Here is a 14,488-nt window from a genome sequence, read left to right as displayed (position 1 = left end):
ACTTTCAAACTTAAGTGACATGATGAAGAAGTGTTTAAAAATATATAAATAAATAAAATAAAAGAAGATTAAAATAAGGTTAATTTGAAGTGACAAAAATAACTTCTTCCAACATGGATCCATACATCTAAAACATGGTAGATCAATTATTTAATTAATCAATACTAATAGATTATAATCATTTATTAAGAATTGTTATTAATTAATTATAGTAGTCGTATTATACAGTAATTAACTAATTATGAGTAGATATTGGACTGAAATTAATCACAATCATTGGAGCCTTTTTTTTCTTTTCTTATAAATATTTTTTAAAAGTGATTTTAAATTTATATTTTTAAATTTGATTTTTAGGAAAATCTATCTAAAAATAGTAAAATTTGTTTTAGACTCATTTGTTATCGATTAAAAATTAAAATTTTAACATTTAATAACTTAGATATTCATTATTAGAGTTCTAAAATGATAAATTTCCATTTAAATTAAATGTACTTATTCAAAAATAATTTTGGGAAGAGCTTCTCAAAATAGTTTTTCATTTTAATCATTATATTATCCATAAAAAATCGTAGCAAATAGTTAAAAACTTATAATGATGTTGTAAGAAAAATTGGTTAAACCAATAATTTTTCATTCGAAGCTTCAATTTTAAAATTCTTCTTTAAAATATTTTATAACAAAAAGATAAAATATCATAAAACTCATTTCTTTTAAAAATCTTTAACAAGCGGGTTAATTATCTACTAATCCAATGAATCTAAAAACTATGTCGTTTGTAATCACTTTTTTTAAAAGCAAAGATAGAGTGCAAATATATTACTTGATTAATCATTGACATCCCAACTAGGTTGGCACCCCAGGTCAATCGTAATAAAATGGAAAAGAAAAATACAATTCTTGGAGAGACTATACCAAAATCTTGTACTCACTTTTTTTAAAAGCAAAGATAGAGTGCAAATATATTACTTGATTAATCATTGACATCCCAACTAGGTTGGCACCCCAGGTCAATCGTAATAAAATGGAAAAAAAAATACAATTCTTGGAGGGACTATACCAAAATCCAAGAGGACAATCTTGAGTTATACAAACTACTGCCTCGTTAAAAACCTTACTAGGAAAAATCTGATGAGTAAAACCGAAGTGAAGGAAAAAAGAGTACAATAGACATCTACAAAAATTACATTCAGCAAGACCAATTATGTTTCTATTATTATCACATCTTGTTCCGCTGAAATTCCATCAAAACGTAGAAAAATCTGCACATAATTTGATCTAGTGAACCGAAGACTTCGAACACCCAATGAGGTTGAAAAACTCATGCATAGCATCCATGTTGTCATTGAAACCGACGGTCTTTTGAATTTGTTCAAGTTTGAGTAGAGCAGCTTCTCTCACAGGTTGTATTTTCGTTTGTCTCCAATTAGATAAAGTCTTCTTGACTTCAGGATCATCTATTAAAGTACCAATTTGTTTTCCAGAGTGAGTTTTCTCTAATGGGATTTCTTGCTCATTTATTGTTTCTTCTAAACTTGTTATTTTCTTGGGAATCACACTAACCGAAATGATATTTCTCTTCTTGATGCATTTTCCTTTGAAGATAGATGATTTTTTACCCTTGAGTTTACCTTGAAGCTCTTTTCGGTGCAACAATGCCATTTCAAATAGAGTTTTTGGTTGCTAGCAAATACTAATTATTATATTTTCTTTGATATCGTTTTATTAGCTTATATATATTTCCTCCTCAATTTTTACTTATTTTATCCACTACTTCACATCGATTAGTGAACCAATTATTATATACCGTAGATGAAGATTAGTACATTTAAATAGATGGTTTGGATTCATTAAAATTATTAAGATAACAAACTATCCACTAAAAAAAATAGATATAACAAATTAACATAAATATAACACATTCCTCCTTATTTTTCGAAATGTAGAAACTTATATTGTGTAGTAAGTTAGTATAACTTTTCTCTTCTTGATCTTTGAATCGATGAGATATTAAGTTTGAAAAAAAATTATATACAAAACTTAATCAGACAAGTTGTAAATACATCACTAACATGGCAAAATCATATCCCACTAAAGTGTAACATAATTCTAATCGTAACAGAATTCTAACAGACAAATAACAAACTAGTAGTAAAAAAAAGGTAGTTTTAGTCCTTGTCACAACTAAAACAAAAGTTATAACAACATTCGGTTAACGGAATTTCTTATAACAAATTTGTAGGAAAATTGCATACTTAACATGACTACTGATCCAAAATTTGATATCAATAGTTGATGGTACTAATTATATTGTTTGAAAGAATTATGGTGATAATAACTAAAATGCACAACTTATAAAATAAAAAATAAAAAAACCATAACGAATATTAAGTAAAAAATAAATGACAACAATTATATTTAAACAAAAAAAAATTAACAAAACACACTTATTATATACTACTCAACGAGACTACTACAAAGTGTAAAAGAGTTTGAATGTTATTATTGGTTCTTAATAATATTGTGATTTTGTTAAATGTGAGTATAAGAGGATTCAACATTGATTTGACCAAGTCAAAAGGTCATATAACAACTTTCAAACTTAAGTGACATGATGAAGAAGTGTTTAAAAATATATAAATAAATAAAATAAAAGAAGATTAAAATAAGGTTAATTTGAAGTGACAAAAATAACTTCTTCCAACATGGATCCATACATCTAAAACATGGTAGATCAATTATTTAATTAATCAATACTAATAGATTATAATCATTTATTAAGAATTGTTATTAATTAATTATAGTAGTCGTATTATACAGTAATTAACTAATTATGAGTAGATATTGGACTGAAATTAATCACAATCATTGGAGCCTTTTTTTTCTTTTCTTATAAATATTTTTTAAAAGTGATTTTAAATTTATATTTTTAAATTTGATTTTTATGAAAATCTATCTAAAAATAGTAAAATTTGTTTTAGACTCATTTGTTATCGATTAAAAATTAAAATTTTAACATTTAATAACTTAGATATTCATTATTAGAGTTCTAAAATGATAAATTTCCATTTAAATTAAATGTACTTATTCAAAAATAATTTTGGGAAGAGCTTCTCAAAATAGTTTTTCATTTTAATCATTATATTATCCATAAAAAATCGTAGCAAATAGTTAAAAACTTATAATGATGTTGTAAGAAAAATTGGTTAAACCAATAATTTTTCATTCGAAGCTTCAATTTTAAAATTCTTCTTTAAAATATTTTATAACAATAAAAATCTTTAACAAGCGGGTTAATCATCTACTAATCCAATGAATCTAAAAACTATGTCGTTTGTAATCACCTCTTTTTTTAAAAGCAAAGATAGAGTGCAAATATATTACTTGATTAATCATTGACATCCCAACTAGGTTGGCACCCCAGGTCAATCGTAATAAAATGAAAAAGAAAAATACAATTCTTGGAGGGACTATACCAAAATCCAAGAGGACAAACTTGAGTTATACAAACTACTGCCTCGTTAAAAACCTTACTAGGAAAAATCTTATGAGTAAAACCAAAGTGAAGGAAAAAAGAGTACAGTAGACATCTACAAAAATTACATTCAACAAGACCAATTATGTTTCTATTATTATCACATCTTATACCGTTGAAATTCCATCAAAACGTAGAAAAATCTGCACATAATTTGATCTAGTGAACCGAAGACTTCGAACACCCAATGAGGTTGAAAAACTCATGCATAGCATCTATGTTGTCATTGAAACCGACGGTCTTTTGAATTTGTTCAAGTTTGAGTAGAGCAGCTTCTCTCACATATTGTATTTTCGTTTGTCTCCAATTAGATAAAGTCTTCTTGACTTCACGATCATCAATTAAAGTACCAATTTGTTTTCCAGAGTGAGTTTTCTCTAATGGAATTTCTTGCTCATTTATTGTTTCTTCTAAACTTGTTATTTTCTTGGGAATCATACTAACTGAAATGATATTTCTCTTCTTGATGCATTTTCCTTTGAAGATAGATGATTTTTTACCCTTTAGTTTACCTCGATGCTCTTTTTAGTGCAACAATGCCATTTCAAATAGAGTTTTGGTTTGCTAGCTAATATTAATTAAGCTTAATTGCACTTTAAATCTCTTATTTTAGTTGAATCACGAAAATAGTTCCCCATTTTATTTGTTTCATAAACATAATTTTTGTTCAAAACTTGATGAAATGTTATTTTTTTTAGTGATGTGTTTAAAAAAAGATGATGTGGCAGAGTTTACATTGATTAATTACATTTTAATATTTTTTTAAATTTGAAAAATACAATTTCTATTGTCTTTGGCACATTTTTTTTTTACACATTATTAAAAAAGATATTTCATCAAATTTTTGGATCAAAATTCTGTTTGGCGACCAAAGCTGAGGACTAATAAAATAGATGAACTATTTTCTTGATTCAATTAAAAGTAGAGATCAAAAGTGAAATTAAACCTATTAATTATTATATTTTCTTTTATATTATTTTATTAGCTTATTTATATTTTATCCTTGATTTTTACTTATTTTATTTATTACTTCAAGTAGATTAGTGAACCAATTAATATATACAGTAGATTAAGATTAATATATTTAAATAGATTATTTGAATTTATTAAAATTGTTAAAATAACAAACTATCCGCTAAAAATTAGATATAACAAATTAAAATAAATATAATACATCCCTCCTTATTTTTTGATATGTAAAAACATATATCATGTTGTAAGTTAGTTAACCAGACAAGTTGTAGATATATTACCACCGTGGCAAAATCTTATCCTAGTTAAGTGTAACATAATTTTAAGCTAAACACAATTCTAACAAACAAATAACCAATTTGTAGTAAAAAAATAATAATAATTTTAATCCTTATCACAATCATAACAAAATTATAACAACATTCGATTAATGGAATTCTTGATAACAATTTGTTATTAAAATTGCACATTTAATTTATAATTGATCCAATGTATCAATAGTTCATAATACTAATTATATTGAAAGAATTATTGTAAAAATAACTAAAATACACCACTTATAAAAGATAAAAAATTTAAATGATTAAAAAATAAATAATAAAAGACCATAACCAATATTAAATAAAAGATCATTGTCAAAAATTATATTTAAACAAAAAATCTTAACAAACAAGCTTATTATCTACTATTCAACTAGGCTACAAAGTGTAAATGAGTTTGAATATTATTATTGAGTCTTAATTATAAAGTCGTGATTTTATTAAATGCGAGTCTAAGAGGATGCATACTTCTAAAACATACTTCTAAAACATGTCAGATCAATTATTTAATTAATTTATTAATAAATAATAATTATTTACTGAGAATTGTTATTAATTAAATTATATTATCATATTAAACACTAATTAAATAATTATGAATAAATATTAGGCTGTAATTGATCACAACCCAGTTTTTTTTTTAATATTTTGAAATAGTGATTTTAAATATATATTTTTAAATATGAATTTTATGAAAATTTACCTTTAGACTTATTTGTTATCGATTAAAAATAGTAATTTTGACCTACTTTTGGTCCGTGCAAATATACCACTTTTTAATTTTAGTCGGTGTAAGTTTTTTTTTTAGATTTAGTGTTCGTAAAATCTGAGACAATCGGTTTTGGTTCTTAAAAAAATAGTTGATAAGCTGCCATGACACATAGACCTATAAATACACACCAATACATTATCTTTTATGATATATTAAAAATTAAAATATTTTATATAATAAATTAATAAATTATTTATTAATCATTTAATAATTAGTATTCTTTTATAAATAAATATGAATAGAAATCAAAAGAGAGACTTAGAATTTTTTGAAAAACTCGTCTCTTAATGTTGATTTGACGTTAGAGACCAAGTCAATTGTCTTTGATTTTACATGAACTAAATCCAAACAAAAAAAATTTACAAGAGCTAAAATCAAAAAATGATATATTTGCATATACTAAATACATATTTAAACCATATCCATATTACGAGTGTCAATTTAGATTGGTTTAGTTGAGTAAATACTATTTTTGTGGGTAATTTCTAACGTTTGTCTTGACCCTGATAACTCTCTGAAACTCAACTCATTTAAACTTTTTTATATAAAAAATATGGTTAAATATGTTTTTAGTCTCTATAAAATTTCAATATTTCAATTTTAATATTTGTAAACTAAAAAATACAACTTTTACTCCATGTAAAATTATCCTGTATGTAGTTTTAGTCTCTATTATCAAGTCAACATATATTTTTGAATTAATTTTGGCAAGCATGTTTACAACAATATAAAAAATTCATCCATAAAAAATAATTCAAAATTTGATTTATAACTCCATATTTTTATTACTTTTATCTTTAGTTTTTTAAATTTAAAATATTCATATTTAAGAAATTCTAAATTTTGTGAAGAAACTTTTTATAATGTTCTAGACAAACTGGCCAAAAAATCATTTAAAAATTATAAAATTGAAGGATAAAGAATCATATTTTTATTTTATATAAACTAAAATTAAAATTTTGAAAATTTAAAGAGACTTAAAAACATATTTAACTAAAAAAAAAAATCGATGTCATGGGTTTAAACATTTTATGTAATTTTGATTAATTATTTGTCAGTTTTTTAGGCCGGAAGGCAGATAATCAAGCAAGAGTATTTATCCTCTTATCTGTTTATTGGTTTTTGCTTAATTTATATTATATCACCTTAATTTGTCTTGGTTATAGATAGATGAATTTGTCTATATGATTGATTTTCACAACCAATTTGAATCTCATTTCATATAAAAAAATTTATCTCACAATATTAGAATCAAAATGAAATGGAATTCTAACATCTAGTTAATTTTGATGTTAAAGAGTTTGCTCTCTATTTTATAGTTTATATAAAGTTTTAAGTTCACAATGTTATAACAAATTATCATGTATTATTTGACATTTATTTTTGCATGTGCGGGTAATTTTTATCTATTGAGAAGAACTCAAAAAAATATTAAGGACAATCATTTAAAAAAATTAAATAAAGACAATAATTTGTACACGTGTTAAAGAGACAAAGACAGATCAATTACTACTAAATGCAATCTTTATAAATAAATCAAATACAATATTCCAATTTTAATATCTTCATGTTAAGAGTAAAACATGGCTTAAATATTACAATATCTTCATATCTACATATAAAAATTATTTTTTTTTAAAATCAATTTAGGTAGATTTATTAGATAAACTACAAACATAACTTAAATATAAGAAAAAATAATAATGAGTACTCTAAAGGTATTGATTAAGAGAATAAATATAGAAATCTTTTAGAAGAAGTGTACCACAAACCAATCTCATTTATCCATAATTATTATTAAATACATTTATTATTTCCTAATTAAGAAGATGAATCAATGCAAAAACTACAACTATTAAATTAATTACATATTATATTAACTATATTAATCACATTATTTAAAAATAAAAAAAAGAGATTTGACAATACCCTGGCTAAGTTGTTTGATTATTTCTTTAATCATAAACATAATTCTAGATTTTTGCAACAACATAATACTCATATATAATCAATAAAAAATAGTTTTTTATAGACTAAAATATACTTTTAGTATTTTAAGTTTAATCTATCTCATTTAGGTCTTTTTAAGTTTGTTTCTTCGAATTATTCATTTAATTTATATCTCATTTTCCGAATTAGTCATTTAATTTATATCTCATTAGCATAGTTAATCTTTAAGTTATGATCCATTTTACATAAATATTATTTTTTGTTAGTTTCATTAAGAAAATGTCATGTGACGGTTACTATGCTTACTCATGTAGAGGTGTAAGAACAAAACCAATGATCCAAAAGTCCAAACCAAACCAATTAAATTTGTTTGGTGTTTTTCCTTGTTTGAATCTAAACCAAATCAATCAAGTTTAATATCTATTGGTTCGAGTATCGATTTTGCATCATTCAAAATCGATCACCTGAAACTCAAATTTATTATATCTTATATTTCACACTATATTAATATACTTATCTTAAAAAAGTATGTTGCATATTTACCTTTTTCATTGTAGCTTCTATACTTTTTTAAGTTATCAGTATTTGCCAAGGAACAAGTATGATTCCTTCTAGTCAAAGAAGGCATTCGAATCACTAAGATAAAAACTCATGAATCAAAAAAGATAAAAACAAGTATGAAACTTCTCCAACTTAATTGTCAAGAAAGTTAATCAATTTTGGTATGTACAAAGTCATCCAGATTGATCGGGAAGTCGTCTAGAATGATCAAACACTGAACCTCAAGATTGATCATCAATCTCCTGAAAGTACAAGACTGAAAATCTAGATCGATTACAATCTCCATAATTCTGCAGAAGCTCGGTATCAATCTCCTTATATTTGTAGAAGTTCATCATCATTCTCCAAATTGATTTAAACAAAACCGAGTTTCGAGATTAAAGATTTAACATCAACAAATTTATGTGAAGCATAAAGGATCATTAAACACAAGATAAGACTGATCATGAACGAATAAACCATCCCAATCAAACAGATTTTAAAAAGTATTCAAAAGCTGAATATTTTTATTCACATATTTTTATTCACATATATTAGTTCTCTTATCTCCTTATTTATTAAGTCTGATTGATTACTTGAATTAAAACATAAACTGAATTTTTGTTTTCAAGCTAACCAATAACGTTCTCCGTTTTGTGTTTTCTTAACCAAGATCATTCCTGAGTAAAATCCTTAAGTTTTTCAGGAATTTTTAAATAGAAAAATTTACAATTCAAACCCCATTCCTTGTAAATCGACAATACTACTTCACCCTCAACTTCATCCGAGTCACATATATGCAAAAGTAGAGGTAAATGTGTGTTGCTGTCGACATTTGGAGTGCTACCTCATAGTCACCTAGGAATTCTCCATCCAAATATGTCCAATGTCTAACAATTTTGCCTTAAGGCTCAACAACAGACTTCCATGATCAGGTGCATTCAGTTGTACTTCCTCGAAATCACTAGGCTTGTTAGACCCTACTTATATTATGATAAAATAATCTCCATGTCCGAGTGCCATAAGTGTCCAACTTAAACTTCAACAAAAAATGTATATGATTAGTTCTTCTTGTAAGTTTCGACAAGAGAAATCCAAAAATAATACTATTTTTTTGAGACGACAAACGTAGTGATCAGATTAGGCCAAAAATAGCTCGCCCAACGAAAGAAACACATTTGTTTTTATGAAACGAAGCCACAATTGATAAAATTGGCACCAAAAATGGATTTAGTGGCCAATTTTGTGTGGACAGAGATTGTGATCGATTCAAGCAACAAAGAATTGGTGGAAATGAAATTGAGAGAAAAATTGTTTCGCGGCCTTTAGTCTGACTTTCAATTTATATTTTTTTTAATTGCAATATGAGTGGTGTAGAGAGAAAACGTAGAGATATAAGAATAAAACTGTAAGTCCCAACACATGATAGTAAAGTCTGAGGCAGCAGGTGTAGGAAATAAAAAACCAACAAATAATAGCTCAAATTAATATGCATAAGTAAAAAAATAAGGGTGTAAACGGTCGTCTGGTCTAAAATCAATTTTCTAGTATTTCTAAAAATCTTTAATAAATAATTTATTTTACTTATCCACGCTATAAACTTTTTCTCCAAAACACTCATTCTTACATAATATTATTTTTCCTTAATATAGATAAATCTAATTTGAGTCAAAACTCTCATACTCCAAATAGTAACTATAATTATTACTATAATATTTTTTTCAAATTAATAATATAAAAATACAACATCTTTATAGATTAGTCGAAATGATAAAATAAAATAAATATAAAATCAGCGATTTATATTAATTACTAAATCAAAATGAATATGTAAAAAATCTCTATACCGTAACAACTATATAGAAATAAAGAAAATCAATATCAATATTACTAATATCTCAAGATAATTATTTGTAAAATAATTAAATAAAATAAGATAAATTTAAAAATAATTAAATATAATTGTGAGCACAATTAACATTAGTCAGCATACAAGAAAGTATCAAATTAACTACAAACACACATAAACACGTAAAATCGCCTAAAATCTTATACTTTAAAATGTGTACACTAAAATACTATTAATTTTAGAAAAATATATAAAATATAAAAATATAATATTTGATATTTATATCACTCATTTAGTCTAACATGTACAAGATTAAAACATCATATAAAGAAAATTAATCCTAAATTTAATTAACATATATTATAAAATAATTTTAACATCAGTTTAAATATTTGAAATTATATTTCATCAATAAAATAATTTATTATAAAATTTGGAGTGTTAAAATACTTTTATCGTCTCTTCAACCAAGAATTATTCACATTGATCCCCAAAAGAAGACGCTTTTAAAAATTAACCTTCATAGTTCACAAGACTAGACTTTATTTTTCTCACATTGACCCACAATTTAACCTTGACAATCAACGCCTAATGCTCCCATAGCACCAAGAATCTTAAATTGAACACATTCCACATAATAACATACTAACATTGAGATTTAGTATAGAAATAAAAAATTATAATAACGTACTAATATCGAAATATTTTATAAAAGTTTAGGGGACCCTTCGGTCCTTGAATCCTTTGTTTCGTTTATTTGGTTGAATAATGTTATTCTTTTTTGCAAATTCAAATATTTTTTTTTGGACAAATTTAAATGGTTTAATCTTTGACCTGCATAAATTTAAATGATTTAGTTCTTGAGAGAATAATTTTATTTCGTGCGATGAGATATTTGTTTTGACATATTTCTACTCTTTGTTCATTTATGATCATAAATTTGAATTCTCATTTCTTAGATTCAGTTTTAAAAAGTTGTTTATCTAATGGGTATAGTAAATCTAATATTTATTGAAAGAAGATGATCATGAATTGCATTATTTTTAATAAAAACTATTGTAAAAAATTAAAATTATTAATAATGATTCAAGATGGATTTTCAATTTGACATTTGTTGATAAAAAATAATTAATTAGTTGTCCATAAATTATAAATAAAGGAACTAAATGAGATTAAAGAAGCGAATCTGTTATAAAAATAAAAAATAAAAATGATCACGTACATATGTTTACATAAACAGTTATACATGGTATGTAAAACATCAATTTTTTTTAAAGGTATACAACATCAATTGTTATTATCATTCATTCACCCAATCATGCAATGATTATAGTGTATGCTTTATTTATATTTTATTTTTACAACTAATAATGCATTGACCTTCTCCCTGGCCCATACCCTTTTTCTTTATTTTTTTCTTTCATTTTATTTTCCTTTGCTAAAGGTCTTTCATTCAACTTTGCTTCCTTTGCCAAAGCTCTTTCCTTCTGCTTTGCTTCCTTTTCCATCATCCTTTCTTCCCTTGTTTTATTTCCCGCACCAACGGGCTTATTTTGATCAAAAGATTCTATATCTATGGGTTTTCGTCCACCATCAAGCTTATCTACCAAAACATTTTTCTTTGACTCTTTTGTATATTGTTTACCTACTTTTAATGTCTCTGTTGCCACAACAGATAAAAGAAACAGTGCACAAAGGAAACACAGATTAAAAGCTTTGATTTTCATCATTGCTACAATTTCTAAGAATTTAATTGTTGTGAAACATATGAATATATTCGGCAAGATAAATAGGTATGAAAATCAAAAGTAGATTTATTAAATAATATATTATTTAATTGCTTTCGAGAATATTGAGCCATTGAAGGGTTATTGAGGTAGGTAAAGTGTTTAAACTTTGACAACTACGAGGTTGCTTGATAATTTCTTTAATAATAAACATAATTCTAGACTTTTGGTAAACATAATTATCATACGTTGTCAATAAAAAATAGTTATTGTCATGATAAAAAAAAATACTCTTTTAAATTTTTCTCAATTTTCTGTTATGTCTCTATAGGTTTTATTTATATATTTTTGATTTAGTAATTAAATTTATCTCATTAGCCACATTAACTTTTAAGTTATAATTCACTTACGTAATTTTTTTATAAATTCCTTTAAAAAAGTATAATGTGGCAAATTAAATTGAAGCCATGATTGATAAAATTGAGTTAAAAGTTTCAAAAATGTTATCTTTTAAGTTATAAGTTTTAATGAAAATGAGTTATGATCGATAAAATTGAAACCAAAAATAGATTCGGTGGCCGATTTTGTGTGCGACAGTGGTTGAGATCGATTCAAATGACAAAGAATTGTTGGCAGTGAATTTGAGAGAAAAAAAGTTTGCTGTAATTTGAGAGAAACAAGTATTCCTAACAATAATAACAACAAGTTAGTGTTGCCTCTTTTATTGACGATGAATCATCGGGGTAGCTAGTCCCTCTTAGTCATGTAGTCAACTATATAAGATAATCATAACTGTGGTAATTCAAATTCAAACATGGGTAATTAAAAGTATCTTCAAAGTTGTCCAGAAGTGCGAAAGCGGCACCGCAACTAATAGTCTGTGGCGGAGCTTGGTAGGGACATGGGGTGGCCGCTGCCACCTCAAGAAAAAACCAAAATTATAGGTTTAGTCTCTCTTCCTCTCTTTCAGATTCAGATCCAGTCTCTCTTCCTTAAAAACCTAAATCTCTCTTCCTCACTGCCAGATCCAGTCTTCACCTATCTCTTTCCCGATTCCACCCTCTTGCCATCTTGTGTTGTTGATGCCTTGCCCCGCTTCAGCTCGTCTCGGCCTCGCCCCGCCTCGCCTCGGACTCGTCTCGCTTCAGCTCGCCTCAAACTCGTCTCGCCTTGCCTCGGCCATTCGTCGTCAAAACTCCAAAGGTTTGGAATTTGTTGATTTGTTGATTTTCCTGATTTTCTTAACAAGGTGTTTGAAAAGGAGTTTGAACAATGTTTGTGCTGATTTGCTAATTTTTGTTGCATACAAGGTTTTTGTGTTTTTGCTAAATTGCTAAAGTGTTGTTGCATACAAGGTGTTTGCTGATTTTCTAAAGTGTTAAATTGCTAAAGTGTTGTTGCATACAAGGTGTTTGCTGATTTGCTAAAGTGTTAAATTGCTAAAGTGTTGGTTGTCTCTTTAGAATGATTTGCTAAATTGTCGGCTGCCTGTTTAGAACTATGGATAAATTGTTAAATTGTCAAATTGTTGATTTTAGAATGATTTGCTAAATTGTTGGTTGTCTGATTAGAATGATGGCTAAATTGCTGATTTTAGAATGATTTGCTAAATTGTTGGCTGCTTGTTTATAATGATGGCTAAATTGTTTAACTACTAAGTTGATGATTTTAGAATGATTTGTTAAATTGTTGGCCGCCAGGGGCGGAGCTTCCTTCCTTGGGACTAAGGGGGGCCGCGGCCACCCCAAAAAAAGTAAAATTATAGGCACAATGACTAAAATGTCCATCTTAAAATTAAAAAATTACAAACATACCTAAACCTAATTCAATTTTCTCTTTCTTCCTCTCTCTTCCATCCAGCCTTCCTCTCTCCTTCTCTCCCTTTTGCTTACAAGTTCCAGCCTTCCTCTCTCCCTCCTCCATAATCAGATTCATGAATCAAGACAAACGTGCGGTCGTCTCTCTACGAAATCGCTCGTCTGCTCGCTCACGAAATCGCTCGCTGTGGCCAATCGTTCGTCTGCCTGAGCCTTTGTCCGTAGCCATTCGTCGCTGCCTCTCTACTCGCTGCAACCTCATCAGTCATCTGTCTCTAGATCTCGTTGCTGCTTTGTTCAAAATTTAAAGCTTATATTGTTATTGTTGAGATTAGAGTTTTGATTTGGAGTTTTAATTAGCTGATTTTTGTTTAGAGTTTTTGTGTTGCACATAAGGTGTTTGAGTTTATGTCAATATAAAGTATTTGAGCTTTTTTTTGTCGCACATAAGGTGTTTGATTTTATGTGTGTGAGTTTTTTTTTTTGCATACAAGGTGTTTGAGTTTTGTTGCATTTTTGTTTGAGTTTTTTTGTCTATATAAAGTTTTTTTTTTTTTTGTTGAATATAAGATGTTTTATGTTTATTGAATTGATTGATTTAGATGAGTTTGTGAGAATGAAGAAGAGTAGAAGAATTGATTTTTTTTTCATGAGGAAAATTTGTGAGAGTGAATTATGTCGGCCACCCCAAACTTTTCGCTCAAGTTCCGCCACTGTTGGCCGCTTGATTAGAATGATGACTAAACGGTTGTTGCTAAATTGGTTAATTTGAATTGTTGTTGCTATGTTTATTGAACAAGATATTTGACATATTTAGAATGATGGTTGCCTGTTTGCTGATTTTGTTTACTAAGTTTGTTTTCTAAATTGCTAGTTTTGCTGATTTAGAATAAAGAAACATAAATAATAGATGCATGTTTTAGAATTCAACTCTTTAAATTTAGCTGCAAGTATCAGTTCTCACTTCTCAATCTATTATTGATGATTTCAAGTTAATTATGCTTTTTAT

This window comes from Cicer arietinum, chromosome 2 (assembly GCF_000331145.2).
Source record: "Cicer arietinum cultivar CDC Frontier isolate Library 1 chromosome 2, Cicar.CDCFrontier_v2.0, whole genome shotgun sequence".
NCBI lineage: Eukaryota > Viridiplantae > Streptophyta > Magnoliopsida > Fabales > Fabaceae > Cicer > Cicer arietinum.
This window is presented reverse-complemented; position numbering follows the sequence as displayed.